This window comes from Berghia stephanieae, chromosome 5, assembly GCF_034508935.2.
Source record: "Berghia stephanieae isolate SIO BIC M18660-M18661 chromosome 5, UCSD_Bste_1.3, whole genome shotgun sequence".
NCBI classification, from domain to species: Eukaryota; Metazoa; Mollusca; class Gastropoda; order Nudibranchia; family Aeolidiidae; genus Berghia; species Berghia stephanieae.
In genome coordinates this window covers 5,387,483-5,405,161 of record NC_088364.1, presented here as the reverse complement: position 1 = coordinate 5,405,161, position 17,679 = coordinate 5,387,483, and the positions used below count along the sequence as shown (strand labels likewise).

At 38.3% G+C, this 17,679-nt stretch overlaps 1 protein-coding gene across 2 annotated transcripts in view; it reads left to right on the top strand.

Annotated features, from left to right (window-relative positions):
- LOC144972279 (substance-P receptor-like) overlaps positions 1-17,679 on the top strand; it is a 332,733-nt gene that overhangs the window by 65,541 nt on the left and 249,513 nt on the right. The window contains exons 1-2 of one of the 2 annotated variants that reach the window (XM_078913367.1): positions 3,419-3,473; positions 6,504-6,740. The gene's annotated coding sequence lies outside the window, so the exon portion shown is untranslated. Of the gene's footprint in view, positions 1-3,418; positions 3,474-6,503; positions 6,741-17,679 lie in introns of those variants that run through there. The other variant, XM_078913366.1, reaches the window with a different exon arrangement.

The window sequence follows — 17,679 nt, the reverse complement described above, 5'->3', positions numbered from 1 at the left end:
GCAAATATACGCTCGTTGAACAGCTCGTATGGTATAGATCTGTAATCCCGAAATATTTCCACATTAAGGCTAGGAGAGACAATTGCCTAATTGCCTAACATCGCCTGATCCTGTCAACACCGCGTAGCTTGTGTGCCTTGTGCGTATTTAGAGGAATGATAACCATCTCTGCGATTTCCTGACCAAAATAATAAATTTGTTTTCATTTTGGCCAGGAAACGTTAACTTCAAATATCAATGGCTAAGAATGCCAGACAATTGACAAGACATTCTAAACCTGAGACTTCTTAAAAACTTTTTGGAGCTTCGGTTTTCAAAATTTTTGACACATTTTGAGTTCTTTTGGTAGATCGACGTTTGAAGTAAAAGTTTTCTAGCCAAATTTAAAGGAAAAAAAAGGTTTTGGCCATGTGGATGACACATCAAGATCACAAGATGAGTGTTTGCCTCTCGCTGATTTCCTAATGATGATGAGACGATCAAGAACGTCATTATGCAAATTAGTGACGTCATCGACTAGTTTTTCGTCTTTACGTTGAGATTCTTGTTTGACAATTAGCCATCCGATTGTATAGTGATAACATTATAATCATCCCCCTTTATTTATGGGGAAAACACCATTTTAGTTGTTTAAAAAAAATCTTAATGATGAATGAAAGGGTCCTTATTCCAATTCCACGGCGTGCGTTACGGTAAATCAATAGGAACCATTCAATGTGTATCAATGTGTTGCTGCAGTCTGATATGATGTCTGAAAGTGAATATGAGATTGTGTGGTCTAGTGGTATGACACTCGCTTTCTGCTCGGAAGGTCCTGGGTTAGAGCCTCGCTCGGCGCATTGTTGAGTCCTTGGAAAAGGCTCTTTACTCACATTCTCTCATGTACTCAGGTGTAAAATGTTTACTGGCCGTTATCAGCGTTGTCTCTGTCGGAAATTTTTTTTTGTAATATCGCCTAACAGGGGTCATGTTTTTGTTCTACATGTTACATGTTGCTGTTGGTCAGGGACCCTTTGTAAAGCGCTTTGAGCACATTTAGTGGATATTGAGCTCTATAAAATCTCAATTTTATAAAATTAGAATTCATCACCCAATAAGCGGTCTAAGTACAATAACAAAGAGCCGATTGACGTCAGTTTCATTCACTCTACAGACTCAATATGCCTCATCTGCTCACTCCGATGTGATACGTACCATTCTTGAGGCGATGCGTTTCGCATACAGACATCATATTCTCTCACAGGCAGATCGTTCCATCCATTTATGCGGCTGTTCCGATTAAGCGAGTTTCCATTTTCCAACTTCAGCTTTACACGGTAAGGATGTTCTTCATAATTCCCCAATTTCCCATTGAACACGTTTTGTCTTTGTCCTGGAATCTTTTCAGCCCCTGGGAAGTTTACTTTTGTTGTTGATATTTTGGTCATTATAGCGGGCTATGTGGTCTCGTGGTATGACATTCGTTTCCGGATCGGACGGTCCTGGGTTCGAGCCTCGCTCGATGCATTGTTGAGTTATTGGAAAAGACTCTTTACTCACATTCTCTCACCAAACACAGGTGAGAAATGAGTACCTGGCCGTTAACAGCGTTGTCTCTGTAGGAAAGAATTAATTGTAATATCACCTAACAGGCGACATGTCTCGTTCTACATGTTACGTTGTTGCCCAGGGACCATTTGTAAAACGCTTTGAACTCGTTTAGTGGATATTGCGCTATAAAATATCTCAGGTTTAAAAAAAAAAAGATATCCGCATTACTAATGATATGAGTTTAGGCAAAATACTCACAACAACCGCCATCCGGACATAACGTACTAACACACAAAACTATGTGTAACGTAGACCGTTTATAGTCTGATTGATAAAAGAATTTAGTGAGATAGAATGAAGTTGACGTCACTCGTGTCTTTGTTATTGTTTTATTATATCCACGTTTATGAGAAAATCTCACTTAACTGTAATAACCAGACTATAAACGTTCATTGTTATACATAGTTTTGTGTGTTGGTCCGTTATACTTCCGGATGGCAATGTTGTGAGCTTCTAAGCCAAACGCATACTATAGTCTGATATAGATAGTATGTAGATGACGTCACTCAGGCCTTTGTTATTGTTTTTGCCATCCGCGTTTGTGAGTTGTTCTCACTAAACTGTATTAACCAGACTATAAAAGTTCATGGTTACACAGAGTTTGTGTGTTGGTCCGTTATACTTCCGGATGGCAATGTTGTGAACTCCTTAGCCAAGCGCATTCTATCTATAGGTGATTTAGTGAGAACCAATCACCTAAATGGCGGACTTAAACCTGTTTTTTAAAAAGTTGAGTTCTCTAGCATCATTATTCTTGCTATCCTTTAAGTAAACTAAACACCAGTCCCGCCCGCCAGATGAAACACATCAGCGAACAAAACGTGTAGCCTGAAATGTATATAGTCTGTTCGATAGTATTTACTGGGAATTTATCACTGAACTGACGGTCTAAATACAGTGACAAAGAGCCGCGTGACGTTAATGCCATTCATTCTACAGCAGAGAGTATCATTTCTCTCCACCCCCGGTCTTCAAATAATGTCATGATCCTTCAAAACTATATTTGTCTTCTCACATCCGCTTAAAAGATGAAAAAGAAGAAAGGGAAAATATGAAAGAATGTTAACAAAACAAAAGCAACAACAAAAATTAAAAAAACAAAAAAAAAAAAAAAAAACAAAAAAAAAAAAAAAACCTCAAAAAAGTCCCAAAAACTCGAAAAATCTCATATTTATTTTTGGCGATGGGACTTTAACGAGATTCTCTTCACTCATCCTCCTCCTGCCGATCCTCGTATCTTGTGATCTCAAGATCTCGTTCCTCTCTCGCGATTTCTCATTTCGTCCCAATCTTTGAAGAAAGACCCAAGGGACATCACTCCATTGACAAATCTAAAATTCAACAAGTTGTCCAAGACTGGATCACAGAGGGAAAAAATGTCCTCAATTTGTTTTTTATTTCTATTTATTTATCTATTTATTATTATTATTATTATTATTATTTATTATTATTATTATTATTTTATTATTATTATTATTATTATTATATATTATTATTATTATTATTATTATTATTATTATTATTATTATTATTATTATTATTATTATTATTATTGTGTCCACAATAGGCTTTGAAAATGTGACTTGCGGCTCTGTGGTCTTGTGGTTTGACGCTCGCCCATTTTGTCAGAAAAATAATTCTTAAAAAACACTTGGCTTTTTTTTTTTCAAATCATTTGGCATTTTTCAACAACCTATTTGGCATTTTATGCACAATAATCTGGCAACCAATGCTGACATATTCAAGGCCATTAAGTATTTTTCTGATTTTATCTTCTATCATGCCCTTTAGATTTTAACACATGTTTTTAAAACATCATTCTGGTTCCATTCCAAAATGGCGACTGTGTTTTATCATCCCGATGTCTGTTGGAGACTTATGTGGTAGCTGTTTGCATTATCATCATTATCATATCTCGTGTATTTATTTTGTCTCTTAGAGTAATCGTAAATGAAAATGAGTGAAATAAAATAAAGGTAAGACTAGGGGTGCCTCGAGGAGTAGTTTGAGGACCAAAGCTTATCTTCTTTTGTGCTGGTTATAGAGGTATCAATAATAATAATAATAATAATAATAATAATAATAATAATAATAATAATAATAATAATAATAATAATAATAATAATAATAATATATCAATGCTAAACGGAGTGGGGAGTCCCGATAGCTCAGTTGGTAGAGCACTCGCTTCACAAACAAAGGTAGCGAGATCGATTTCGGGTGCAGTCGAGAGATTTTTTCTGACCCCTTCCCCCCCCCCCCCCCCTTGTCCACCCAGCAGTGATTGGGTAGTTAGGTCTGATAGATCTGGCGGAAAATGCTTTGCGATAAATGAGCCTCACATCCAAAGGGTAGCAAACAATTGCTATTGTCCGTTTCACCCTACAGAAACCGGGATAAACTCCGGAAGGAGGCTAAACGAAGTGAAACAAAAATATTCATTAACAGTGTAGAATTATATCCTTGCAATCAAGTGCAAGAGGGTTGCAAGTGTTTTGTGGCCGATCATATCAAAACAGTATTAGGTCCATATGAACCGGATACCAACAAGTCAAAATGTAGTAAAACTGGTAAAAATTAAAATAATAAAACATTGGTTTTAAATACAGTGGGGGTCCCGATAGCTCAGTTGGTAGAGCATTCGCTTCACACGCAAAGGGACGGTGATCGTTTCCGGGTGTAGTCGAGATTCTTTTCTCACCCCATCCCCCTGTCCACCCAGCAGTAAATGGGTAGCTGAGTGAGACAGTTAGATTTGACGAAAAAAAAGATACTTTGCGATTGAGTAGGTCCTATTCAAAGGATAACAAGCCTTTGCTATTGTCCGTTTCACGCCATAGAAACCGGGATAAACTCCTGCTCCATGGGCCCAATGGACTAATTTACTTTTTAAATACTGTATCATGTGAACTCAACTCAAGTCTGATTTTATTTAGCTATAAAGTCAATGTTCAGCATCTTAATGACCACGACAAAATAATACCGTTTTGAGGCGTTGGGTCGCATTTATTAACTTCCATTTTACTTTTTATATATAGTACACAAACAAAAACCAAAGCTAAAAGATGGAGAAAAGACAAACCAAAACAAAACCAAAATGAACCCCCTCCCCCTTACCCCCCCCCCCCCAAAAAAAAAACAAACAAAAAAACAAAAAACAAAATAAAACAAAAAAAAAAAAAGAAAAAACAAAAACAAAACAAAACCAAAAAAAAGTAAACAAAAGTAATAACAAAAACAACAACAAAGGAACAAAAACCCTCGACCCTATAGATATTTTGAGGCTATACGTGTCTTTAGGGAGAAGAAATCTGTTATCTATAATAACCTCCAAACTGAATCGTGGAATGATGTTTCCCATTGTGTGTGTGTGTGTGTGTGTGTGTGTGTGTGTGTGTGTGTGTGTGGCGACGAGTTGCATTTGATTTATAGTTGGACGTAAATAGTAAATGGTCACTTCTCATGTTTCCATGTCTAGACAAGACTTCCTGACACACATTGATTCTCATTCCTTCGTCCTTGACCCTTGACAGCTAGATAGACAAGTAAAATCAAGAAAAAAAAAGAAAAAATCAAACTAACCCCCCCCCCCCCCCCCCCAAAGCAAAAAAAAAACAAAAACCCAAAACAAAACAAAACAAAACAAAACAACAACAAAAAAACAAACCCTAAAATTTGCGTAGACATGTTGCCTGTTTTACTTTCGTTTTAGGTTCCCATCGCCTTCACTTCCGTTTTAGTTTCGTTTGGCTTTGGGTTACTGGCCTTGAACGTGCCCACTCAACACCCAGTAAGCTTAGTCAGACCAATTTTTATTTTATTTTATTTATTTATTTTTTTTTTTTGCTCAACAAAGAGACTTTAAAAATAGCAAGCATGTTTTAATGAATTATGGGACGTGTAAAAACGTGTACGAGAGATGTCGAGGAATTTGGGAGAAGTTAACCAATTCCTCAGAGATAAAAAAAAATGATTGAAATAAAGACAAACGTTTGTTGATTTTGTAACGTTTGGTTGTTCAGCATGGCGTTTCTACTTTGTTTGAACTGGGATGTATTGTATATATGAGGATGTGCCGTAAGATTGTTGTTTTTATAGGGTTTTTAAAATTTATTTGAGGGGGGGGGGGGTGTTGGCATTCGCCACAAAAATACTCCTATAATAAGTGATTTGTGAGTGACACTCGCTTTCAGGTAGGAAGGTCCAGGGTTCGAGCGTCGCTCGGCGCATAGTTGAGTCCTTTGAAAAGGATCTTTATTCACATTCTCTCACCGTAATCAGGTGTAAAATGAGTACCTCGCCGAAAAAATAGTAATATCGCCTAACTGTCCAATGCTACATTTTAAGTGTTGCTGTTGGTCAAGGACCCCTTGTAAAGCAATTTGAGCACGTTTAATGGATATTGCGATATATAAAAGCTCACTTTTTTTTTTTACAAATCCAACAACTGAAGAATTAGTTCCAAAAAAAGAGAAGAAATAGTTTTTCTCAAAGCTTCAAACAAGTGTGGACAGACTATCTACTTTGTCTACACTATGTCGACACTTTAAGATCCTGTTATGGTTAACCTGCCGTGCTCTGGAAAAAACACATATTTAGAAATTTGGTCATAAAACTCGCCCTTCAAATATCGGTCGATTTAAATGACCCTCGTCCTAGCAAAATATTTCAAACCTGGGACTTCGCGAAGTCCCAGGTTTGAAAGTTTTTGCTAGGACGAGAGTCTTTAAATCGACCGATATTCAGAACAAAATCTCGACTGCACGCAGGATCGATCTCGGTCCCTTTTCTTGTGAAGCGAGTGCTCTACCAACTGAGCTATCGGGAATCCCCACTGTTTCATAACACAGCTTTTTAGTCTTATGTTCAAAGGGATTAAATCACTCACAGCTGCCTCATCATCCATCTTCCAGGTACTCACTCACCAACAACCACTACAAACATCAATAACGTCTTGATCGTCATCCTCCTCCTCCTCCTCATCAGCATCATCATCATCAAGATCAAGAGCCCTATAGTCGTTCTGGAACGTTCATGACAAGTTTTGGGAGAAATACCGGGTTAAGCACCTACCTACCTTTCCACCACTTGGTGCTGTTGTTGTTGTAGATGAGCAGCGGACCCCGTCCTTTGATGTGCCTCCACTTGACGTGAGTACAGTATGGGTACGAGTACGAGTGAGTGCATGCTTTATGGACAGTATGTATATTGATTTAATGTTGTAAACAAATGTCTGTCACGAACGTGCAATCAATGCCGAGAAAAACAAAATAGGAACGGATAGACATTTGCCAGAAATATAACAATTAACACGAAATGAAAGAAAACACACACCAAAAAAAATCAATCAAACAAAAAACAAAGAAAAAAAGAAGAAAAAAAAACAACAACTAAAAACAGCAACAAATGCCACACCCCCATCCCCCCTTCTAAATATAAGAAATATGAAAAGAAGAAAAAAAGAAAAGAACCCCCCTCCACCCGATAGAGTTTCGTCAGCAAAAATAATACTGAAATCGGATTGACAATGTTTTCTTTTAAAACCAACCGATTCTCCCATGTTATTTTTTGTTACTCCCCGTCTCAAAACGGTATTTATATAGGAGTGACATGGATAATAAAAATAAAATTTGATGCTAAAAAAATTAATCATTTTAAATTCAATAAAGTGAATTTGTTTTATAGAGGAAAACAAACGCAGTTTCATAAAGGATTCATAATCCCCAATGTTCATAATTCCGATCTTTTTAACCTTTTACCCAACAATACCTGTTTGACGATGTGAGTTACATATCATGGCACTCGATGAACTCTCACCCTTGAACTTTGGTATTGAAATGAGTTGCATGTCATTCGATATTATCCTATGCGTGGACAAAGTCATTTCAAATATCCAGTTCATTTACTCTTTAAGTGAAAAAAAATACCTACAAAGCAAAAGCAACCGATTCGTCAATGCACACACGACTCACTTACATATCATGGCCACTTTCTTTTACTTTGATATACATGAATCATAATTTGTTGTTGTGATTTGCCTGCCTGCCTTTGATGTGTTATGCGTGGACAGAGTCATTTCAGTTAATTCGTTTGTTTACTATTTAGGAAACAACAACAAAGAAAAAAAAAACCCAAAGCAATGAAAAAACAATCCAAACACAAACACACACACACACACACACACACACACACACACACACACAAAGAACATAAAACAACAACAGAAAAAGATTATAAAATCACGAAAAACGTGAATTTTTGAATTATACAAAATAGCGTAAATTTGTTTTTTTTAAATATCCCGTGCACGTTTGTAAATCTAGCAACGATATCATATTTGTTTCTAGACCAAGGAAAAAAGACAGTAGACTAAGTTACGCTTTTGGTTTACTGGGTAGACACAAGCGTTCTCTCCGTCATGAAATCTGAAGGAAATTTTAATCAATTCTGATTTCTTTTGGTTTGAAACTCGGCTCTCCGAGTATAGATAGAATGCGCTTGGCCAAGGAGTTCACAACATTGCCATCCGGAAGTATAACGGACCAACACACAAACTCTGTGTAACCATGAACTTTTATAGTCTGGTGAATACAGTTTAGTGAGAACAACTCACAAACGCGGATGGCAAAAACAATAACAAAGGCCTGAGTGACGTCATCTGCATACTATCTATAGGTAAGGTATGAGGTTCAAGTCCCATAGAGTTCCTGGAAAAGTCTCTTTATCTACATTCTTTCATCTTACTCGGGTGTAGAATGAGTACCGGTCACAGTAATGTCTCTGCCCATAAAAAAATCATATATTATATGCCCAAAACTACTCATGTCCATTCTTACGTTTCAGTGTTCCGACCCCTTGCAAACCGTTTTTAACACTTTTGATTAGCATTACTTTGTCAAAATAGCTACGATAGACTAGCGTCCTATCCAAAGGGTATCAATCAATTGCTCTTATAAAAAAACGTGAGCGTTTATATAGAGCGATATCCACTGAACATGTGCAAAGCGCTTCTAGGGATCCCTAGCCAACAGCAACACTTAACATGTAGGACAAGACATGATGCCTGTTAGGCGATATTACATTTTTTTTTCGATAGAGCCAACACTTTTAACGACCAGTCAATTTACACGTGAGTACGGTGAGAATGTGAGTAAAGAGCCTTTTTCCAAGGACTCAACTATGCGCCGCTCGGAGCGTGACTCGAACCCAGGACCGTCCGATCCGAGGCGGGTGTCAAACCACAGTGCCGCATAGCCACACTTTATCCGTTTCACACAAAAGGAAACCGTGATCGATAGTCAATGGGAAATGATTTCAGCACGCAATTGTTCTTTTTCTCAAACATTTTTAGGTCACGTGTCAATGGGGATGAGGTCGAGGTCATTGGTCACATTGCAAAATGACCTACATAGTGAAAAGTGCTCACAGCTTTTGATATTAATATCTAACATCACGATGGGTCGGTCTTTTAGTTCAGTTTGACATATGAGTATGTTCACAATTTTCATAAACCATGCACCAGGTTTACATTTGTTGAGAACTGGCCAATCGTTGGACAGCAACAAATCATGTGATTGATGACTCGGTTGGACGAAAACCTGAATAATATATTAAACCAAGATTATAATATTATTAATATTCTTTTGTCATCATCATCCTATTAGCGACACGCTTTTACGTCACACAAAGTTCTATTTGAAAACCTATTCATATTATTGCTTTGTTTTTGTATTAGCTTCATTATCACGTCTGGCCGCCCGTCTGTCGATTGTCTGACCAGTGTGTTGTCTACTCTGTCGTACTCTGGAAAAACTCATATTTAAAAATTTGACCAGAAAACTCGTCTTTCATATATCGATCGATCTAAATGACTCTCATCTTGGCAAAAACTCTCAAACCCGGGACTTGAGTGGATATTGCTCTCTATAAAATCACAAGTATTAGAAGTTCAAGTGCATGCATTTACAGGTCTGATAGCCGGACGCAATTATGGGCTTGATATAACATTGTTGTAATGGACACTTGAGTATTTCCATCATAACAATGAGGCCGTAACGATTTTGGTAATCAGACCTACAAAATAAGTTCACGTCGGCTGTTGCCAATACCATAATCTGCCATTAGAACATTTTGGTACTTATCAGATGGATAAATAAATAAATTGATAAATACATTAATTAATCAATAAATAGATAAATAAATAAAGATATCAATAAATAAATAGATAAATGAATTCAATGAAAATTGAAAGCATTGACAAATAACTTGTTTTATTATGGACATGTTACGTGACACAACGTTCTCTTTTGAGACCTGTTTATTTGTATTTGTTGTTGTGTTATCTCCGTCGACACGTTAGTACGTGACGCTCTCAACTTCCTGGTTGCCATACCAGTGTGTGTGTGTGTGTGTGTGTGTATGTGTGTGTGTGTGTGTGTGTGTGTGTGTGTGCAATGTCGTAATCCTAGGAGGTCAATTTTATCCACTTTGCAGTTTTCTGCCATACTTTGGAAAAACTCGTATTCAAAAATTTGGCCAGAAAACTCGCCCTTCAAATATCGATCGACTTAAATGACCCTCATCTTGGCAGAAACTCCCAAACTTGGGACTTCGGGAAGTCTTCCTTGAAATCCCAGGTTTGATAGTTTTTTTTCCAAGATGTGGGTCATTTAAATCGATCGATATTTGAAGGACGAGTTTTCTGGCCAAATTTTCAAATACGTGATTTTCTAGAGTACAGCAGTTAATTGGTTAAGGTCATACCGACATAACAAACACAGCAAGTTCTGCAACCTCTGGTATTTCCACCTCCCACCTCCCCCCACCACCCACCACCACGGCCCTTTAATCTCTAAAGCCACAGGAAATCTAGTCCGTGACAACCTTGAACATCTCATTATCGATAGAGGTCGCTGGTTACAACACGACAATGACAACTTAAGACCTCCTACCTGAAACTGACGTCACAATTGCTTGAAAAGCTGATTTAAAAAACCCCAAGAAACCCCAAAAATAACAAAAACAAAATCAACAACTCCCAACAAATACAGCATACCCCCCCCCCCCCCCCCCCAACAAACAAACAAACAAACACATAAGCAAAAAACAAAAAACAAAATACAAAACAAAACAACTTGATCTTTTATATAGCGCAATGTTCAATAAGCGATTTACAGGAGGTCTCTAGCCAACAACAGCTTAAGACGAGACATGACGCCTATCAGGCGATATTATATTTAAAAAATTTCGGACAGAGACAACGCCGTTAACGATCAGGTACTCATTTTTATACCCGAGTACGGTGAGAGAATGTAGGTTAAGGGCCTTTTCCAAGGACTCAACTATTCGTCGCCCAAAGCGAGAATCGAACCACGGACCTTCCGATCCGATGGCGGGTGTCAAACCACTAGACCACATAGCCGAGCAGCTACCCATCCCTCTTATTAACACCCACAGTAATTACATCTCGCGTTCAAAAACAAGGGCAGAGTAATCGGATGGGTGAAGGGAAAGGTGGGGGGGGGGGGGGGGGGGGGGGGGGGGTCGGGGGGGCTGAGATAAGGCAACTAAAAATTTGATTGGAATTTCTTGATCATTTCTGCCAAAAATTGTTTTTGACAGAACCAATTATGTATCCGGAAATTAAAATGGACGAATAAACATATAAATAAATTTATAAATAAATAAATGGATATATAAATGGATAGATAAAGTAGGGGAATAAATATATAAATGTAAAATAAATAAGTAAATAGATAAATGAATATTTAGATAAATGGAATGATATATAAATAAATATATAAACTAGATGGTTAGATATATAAATGTACAAAATAAATAAATAGATGGCTTAATACGAGTGAATAAATAGATCAATAGATAAGTATGCACATTAGTCCTACGCTAAAATACAATTGAACCAAGCTCACCATTTTTTAATATCCCCCCCCCCCCCCCGCCTAATCAGCAGTTCACAAACAACCACAGTACAAATCGCCCGTCAGGTGCCCCCTTTCTACCAGCACTCTCCAAATATCCATCAATGCCTATCAAGAGCCATGTACTCATTTACAAATAGTCAAAGTCATAGATTTAATCCTAGACCATTTTAACCCATGGAATCCCGATAGCTCAGCTAGTAGAGCGCTCGCTTCACAAGCAAAGGGACCGAGATCGAACCCCGGGTACAGTAGAGATTTTTTTCTGACCCCCCTTACCCCTGTACATCCAGCAGTGATTGGGTAACTGTCTGTTAGATCTGGCGGAAGTACTTTGCGATAGACTAGCGTCCTATCTAAAGGTTAGCAAGCAATTGCTATTGTACGCTATAGAAACTCCGGCGCCATGGGCATGGTGGCTACATTTATTTAACCCAACAAAAAGAAAAAAAAAAACGAAAACAAAAATAAAAAATAGCAGCAAAAAGACAAAAGGAAACAAAACAAAATCATACAGCAAAAACAACAACAACAATAACAATAACAATAACAACAACAACAACAACAACAACAACAACAACAACAACAACAACAACAACAACAACAACAACAACAACAACATCCCTCCCCAAATAAACCAAACCCAAAACAAACAAAAGTAAACACATTTCCCACCTACAGCCATTTTCTGTCGTCTCCAATCCAACATTTGTAGCAAATCGGTAAGCAAACAAAGACGCCCGAGGCTTTGAAAACTTTCTCCGTGGGATGACTGGCGTCGTTTCCATAGCAACGAACGGGCAACGTTTTGCAAAACACACAAAAATACGCAATTCCTCATCCCAGACATATTATTACTGTCGTAAAAACATATTTCTCTCCCGACGGATTATCACCTTGTCGTGGTGGGAGGGCTTGCGTATCTCGAACCTCGGACCTCTAATAAGAGAAAAAAGGAGAGAGATCAGACGAAGAGTAATCCACCGGCCCTCCAGGAATGGGGGTTGAGCGTAGGGTTAACAACCCACCTCATAAAAAAGCAAACTGTTACAGAAACAGAAACCAGACGTAAATCCACAACCGGCGGCAGCAGAGAAGCGGACCAGAATACTGGCTTCATGACGGTAGGAGGTCAAAGCCGAAAGGACGCCCCCGACCAGATTGCAGATCTGTTGTCACCAAAACGCAAGCTCAATGTCTTGTGCTGGAATGTTAGGACCCTATATCAAACAGGAAAACTGGCACAAGCCCAGCGCGAGATGTTGAACTACAAGATCGATTTGCTAGGCATATCAGAGGCAAGATGGACAGGAGCTGGGAAGCGCCAACTCTCAAATGGCGACCTGATCATTTGGTCAGGACGAAAGGATGACCAACACAGAGAAGGTGTTGCCCTCTTGATAGCCAGGCAAAACAACAAGTCACTATTGGAATGGAAACCGATAAGTGAAAGACTTTTATACACAAGACACAACTCAAAATACACCAAGCTATCAATCCTCACATGCTACGCGCCTACAGAGGATTCAGATGAAGAAAACAAAGAAGAATTTTACGATATTCTAAGAATGGCCGTTGAAAACATTCCAAGACATGATATGCTCATGATCATCGGAGACCTTAATGCTAGAGTTGGCAATACACAAACAAATCAGTCCGTTGGAAAGGAGGGCATAGGGTTAATGAACAACAATGGAAGCAGACTGGCAGAATTTTGTGAAGAACACAACTTCATTATTGGTGGAACTTTCTTCCCACACAAAAACATCCACAAATTGACATGGAAATCACCAGATGGGAAAACAGAAAGTCAGATAGACCATATAATTATAAACAGAAAATGGAAGAGCAGCCTAAACGATGTCAGAGTCAGACGATTGGCAGACATTGGAAGTGACCACCATCTTGTCACAGCCAAAATCTCTATATAATTGATGAAAACAAAAATAGCAAAACAGAAGGAGAAACGTTTCAACACAGATAAATTGAAAATCCCAGATATCCAAAACAATTTCAATATCTCAGTCAGAAACAAATTCAGTGCAATACAAGATATTACAAACATGACAATCCAAGATTTCAACCACGTCATGCAGGAAAGTGCCACTGAACACTTCTTCTTCTTCTTCTAGGTTCCATGCCTGGTCCAGGCTTCGGATACTGCATGAATTATCTCTCTCCATTCCTCCCTGTCTCTTGCCTTTTCAAACTGAACACTTAGGACACAATAAATCCAATACAGAGAATTGGATATCAGCAAGGTCATGGGAGCTCATTAACCAAAGAAAATCAATCAAACTAAATCTCCTGAACGCTAAATCCCCCCGACTGAAAGAAAGGCTATCCAGTGAATACTCATTGAAGGATAAAGAAGTGAAAAAATCCACAAGGAAAGACAAAAGAGATTTTGCAGAAAATTTAGCAACTGAAGCAGAAAATGCAGCTGTAAGACACGACACACAAACACTATACAAAATCACAAAAAAGCTCTCGGGAAACAGAAGTTATGGTCAAGAGAAACCATTAAAATCCCAAGATGGTAGTGTCATCACAGACGAAAAGGAGAAAATTGAAAGATGGAGAGAATATTTCGCAAACCTTCTGAACAGACCAGACCCATCTTCTTACACAGATATCCCAGAAGCAGAAATGGACGTAGAGGTTAATCTTGGTCCAATCACTGAGCATGAGGTGCACGAGGCAATACAACAACAAAAAAATGGCAAGGCCCCAGGTATTGACAAAATCACTGCGGAAATGCTTAAAGCGAACTCGCAAGAAATGTCCAAAATTCTCAGTAAACTGTTCACCAACATTTGGGAAAAGGAAGAAATACCAGAGGATTGGCAGAAAGGCATCATCCATAAAATAGCCAAGAAAGGAGACCTAGGAAATTGTGCTAACTGGCGTGGAATCACACTCCTGTCCGTAACAAGCAAAATTTTTAATAGAATCCTTCTGAAAAGAATCTCACCTCACATTGAAAACATTCTTAGAAAAGAGCAGGCAGGGTTCAGAAAAGGGAAGTCATGTAGTGACCACATATTTACCCTGAGACAAATCCTGGAGCAAAGCATTGAATGGAACAGCCCCCTCTACACCATTTTTGTCGATTTTGAAAAAGCCTTTGACAGCTTACACAGAGAGTCCCTGTGGAAAATACTCCGCCATTATGGTATACCGATGAAGATAGTCAACCTAATCAAAGCAATGTACAGCAACTACCAATGCCAAGTGATCTGTGGTAACAATTTAACAGACAGCTTTAATGTAACAACCGGTGTAAAACAAGGCTGCATACTCTCCCCGCTTCTGTTTATCCTGGCTCTAGACTGGCTCATGAAAAATACAATTGATGGTAAGAAGAGAGGCATTCGCTGGACACTGACATCTTTTCTGGAAGATATAGACTACGCAGATGATATCGCGTTAGTTTCCAGTACACACAGAGACGCCTCAGAGAAACTAAACGGACTACACAAGAACGCCTCGAAAATTGGACTGAAAATAAATTTCGATAAGACTGTGTACATTAGGGTGAATCCAAAACATGACAGTGAAATTAGGATAGATGAACATATAATTGAAGAGGTAACAGAGTTCTCCTACCTCGGATCCAAAATAACAGACGACGGAAATGCAGAACACGATATCAAGCACAGAATTCAAAAGGCAAACCAGGCTTTCGGCATGCTGAAAAACTTTTGGAAATCAAAGCAAATAATGAGAAAGACAAAGCTGAAAATATGCAAGAGCAATGTTTTAAGTGTACTGCTTCATGGAAGTGAAAGCTGGAAAATGACATCCTCCTTAATACAGAAACTAGAAGCCTTTCAGAACAAGTGTTTAAAAAGAATTTTTAATTTATTTTGGCCTACAAAAATAAGAACAGTGGATCTATTAAAGAAAGCTGTCTGCACTAGCATTGATAGCCAAATAAAAAGAAGATGGCGTTGGCTGGGTCATGTGGCCAGGGTCACTTCCTAAGACAGCCTTGTACTGGACAGCAGATGGGAAGAGAAAGCGGGGAAGACCCAAAGAAACCTGGCGAAGGACGATGGAGAAAGAATTAAAGGAAGCAGGCCTGTCCTGGAATACAGCCACCGCAAAAGCAGCCGATCGCAAAAAATGGAGATGTCTGGTGGATGCCCTATGTGCCTCAAGGCCCGAAGAGGATTAAGTAAAAGTAAGTAAGTAAGTAAAAACATATTTAAAAAAAAAGATTTTGCCAGAAAACTCGTCCTTCAAATATCGATCCATTAAAATAACCCTCAACTTTCTGTCTTTTGTCTTGGAATGAGATTACTTGATTTTGTCCTGGCCCTAGCCGGATACCCAGCCTGGGACGGAAACAGTCAAATGTATAGCCAGAGTTTTGGTAGATGATATTTTTTCTTTTAACTCATCTTTTTCTTATGCATTGTATCATTTTACCTATATATGATTTGTAAACATTTGAGTGTGTTCCTCTTGTGTCAAGATGAGACATTTAGGTGATCTCAAACTAAGTACATTGATAGTGTTCCCTTTTTGAACCAATTCCCCTTTGTCTTTCTTATTTTCTTGAGTACTTTAATTGTAATTCAAGAACTTTTTACTCTACCATTTTCTTCCTTTTTACTGGCGTAGATGTGGCCTAAATGTGTTGCAAGCGCACAAAAGAAACAGAGCGACCACTTATTGGTGCCAGCATCGCTTGCGTAGACTGCCATTCACTGAACAAACAATTTGTTATTCTTCACATGTTGGCCAGAAATATTTTACTTCGTACTAAAAAATGTGACTCATCGCTTCGAATTGGTATTATGTGTGGATGGTGAGAGAAAAAAAGTGGATTTAAAGTAGAAATATGACCCGTCGTCTGAAAACGGTATTATATCGTGTAAGACAATTGACAAAAAAAAAAACAACAAACAAACAAAAAAAAAAACAAAAACAACAAAAAACAAAAACAAAACAAAAACAAAAACAAAAAATAACCAAAGACCCTCCAACAAACAAACAACAATAAAAAAAACAACGCCCCCCCCCCCCCCAACAAAACAAAACAAAACGAACTAAAGAGATAACAGAAAAAAACATACACACCCAAAACAAAACAACCCCCCCCCCCAAAAAAAAAAACAAAAACAAAAACAAGACAAAACGAAAACAAAACAGAACTAGAACTTTTCAAGTTAAAAAATGACCAGAAATGTGAAATTTCAGTTTTTATATTACTTTCGAGAAATTGTGTTAATTCTCCTCGGCGCGTATCTATTTCCAGGTCTGATGACCCGAAATGTTCTGGGCCCATTGTTGTGGAAATACTCTCAAACCATTTATTCAACAATGTTAAACTAAGTCCATACTCGTGTTCGGTTATCAGAGCTGCAAAAATAAACGTGCACGATTCTCGATTCTCCTCAACAGTCCTACGGGTTTGTCCGAATTTCTGCCAGTTTTGTTGTCTGATCTGAGAAGAAACCAGGATGTTTGCGAGAGTAATTGAATTGTAGACTGGTTTGGACGCGAAGGTCTTCGTCAAAGGAAACCATACACGTCTCTCAATACGGCATTGATTCTTTAAGATCAGTTGAGAACCCGGAATATTTGCGGAGAAATCAAGACTGTCACGAACGTGCACTCGCCTATTTTAATCATTATATTATTCGTGTATTGAGGAAATAAACATAGATCGAGACGAATCTTTTGAGTCATCATCAACGATCAAAATCGGTCCGAGAATAAAGTGTGTAGGTGCGCGCAAATGGATCTGGCAACAGGGCGGCAAGATGGCGATTCCCAACATCAAATTTGGCCGATCATTGATTTGAGTCACCAGGTGATAGAATGACCCTTGATTAGAAAAAGGGTTGCAAGTTACTTGTAAATCGTCTGTATAAAATAGTTTTATTCTCTTTGGATTTACAGTATTTCTGTGCTCGTCGGCAAAAAATCGAACTTAGGCTGTACGGAACAATTTTGACCCCAGCCCCACTCTTTGTAAAAAAAAGAATAGATTGGTAGTTTTCATTCCCTTGTAGGTGACCAGTTTGCCTTCAACTAGATTGATTTTTTGCAACCGTTACGCCCCTATATGATACGGATTATAGGGTCCTGATAAGCTTTACTCACACTCTCTCACCGTACTCAGGTCTAAAATGAGTAC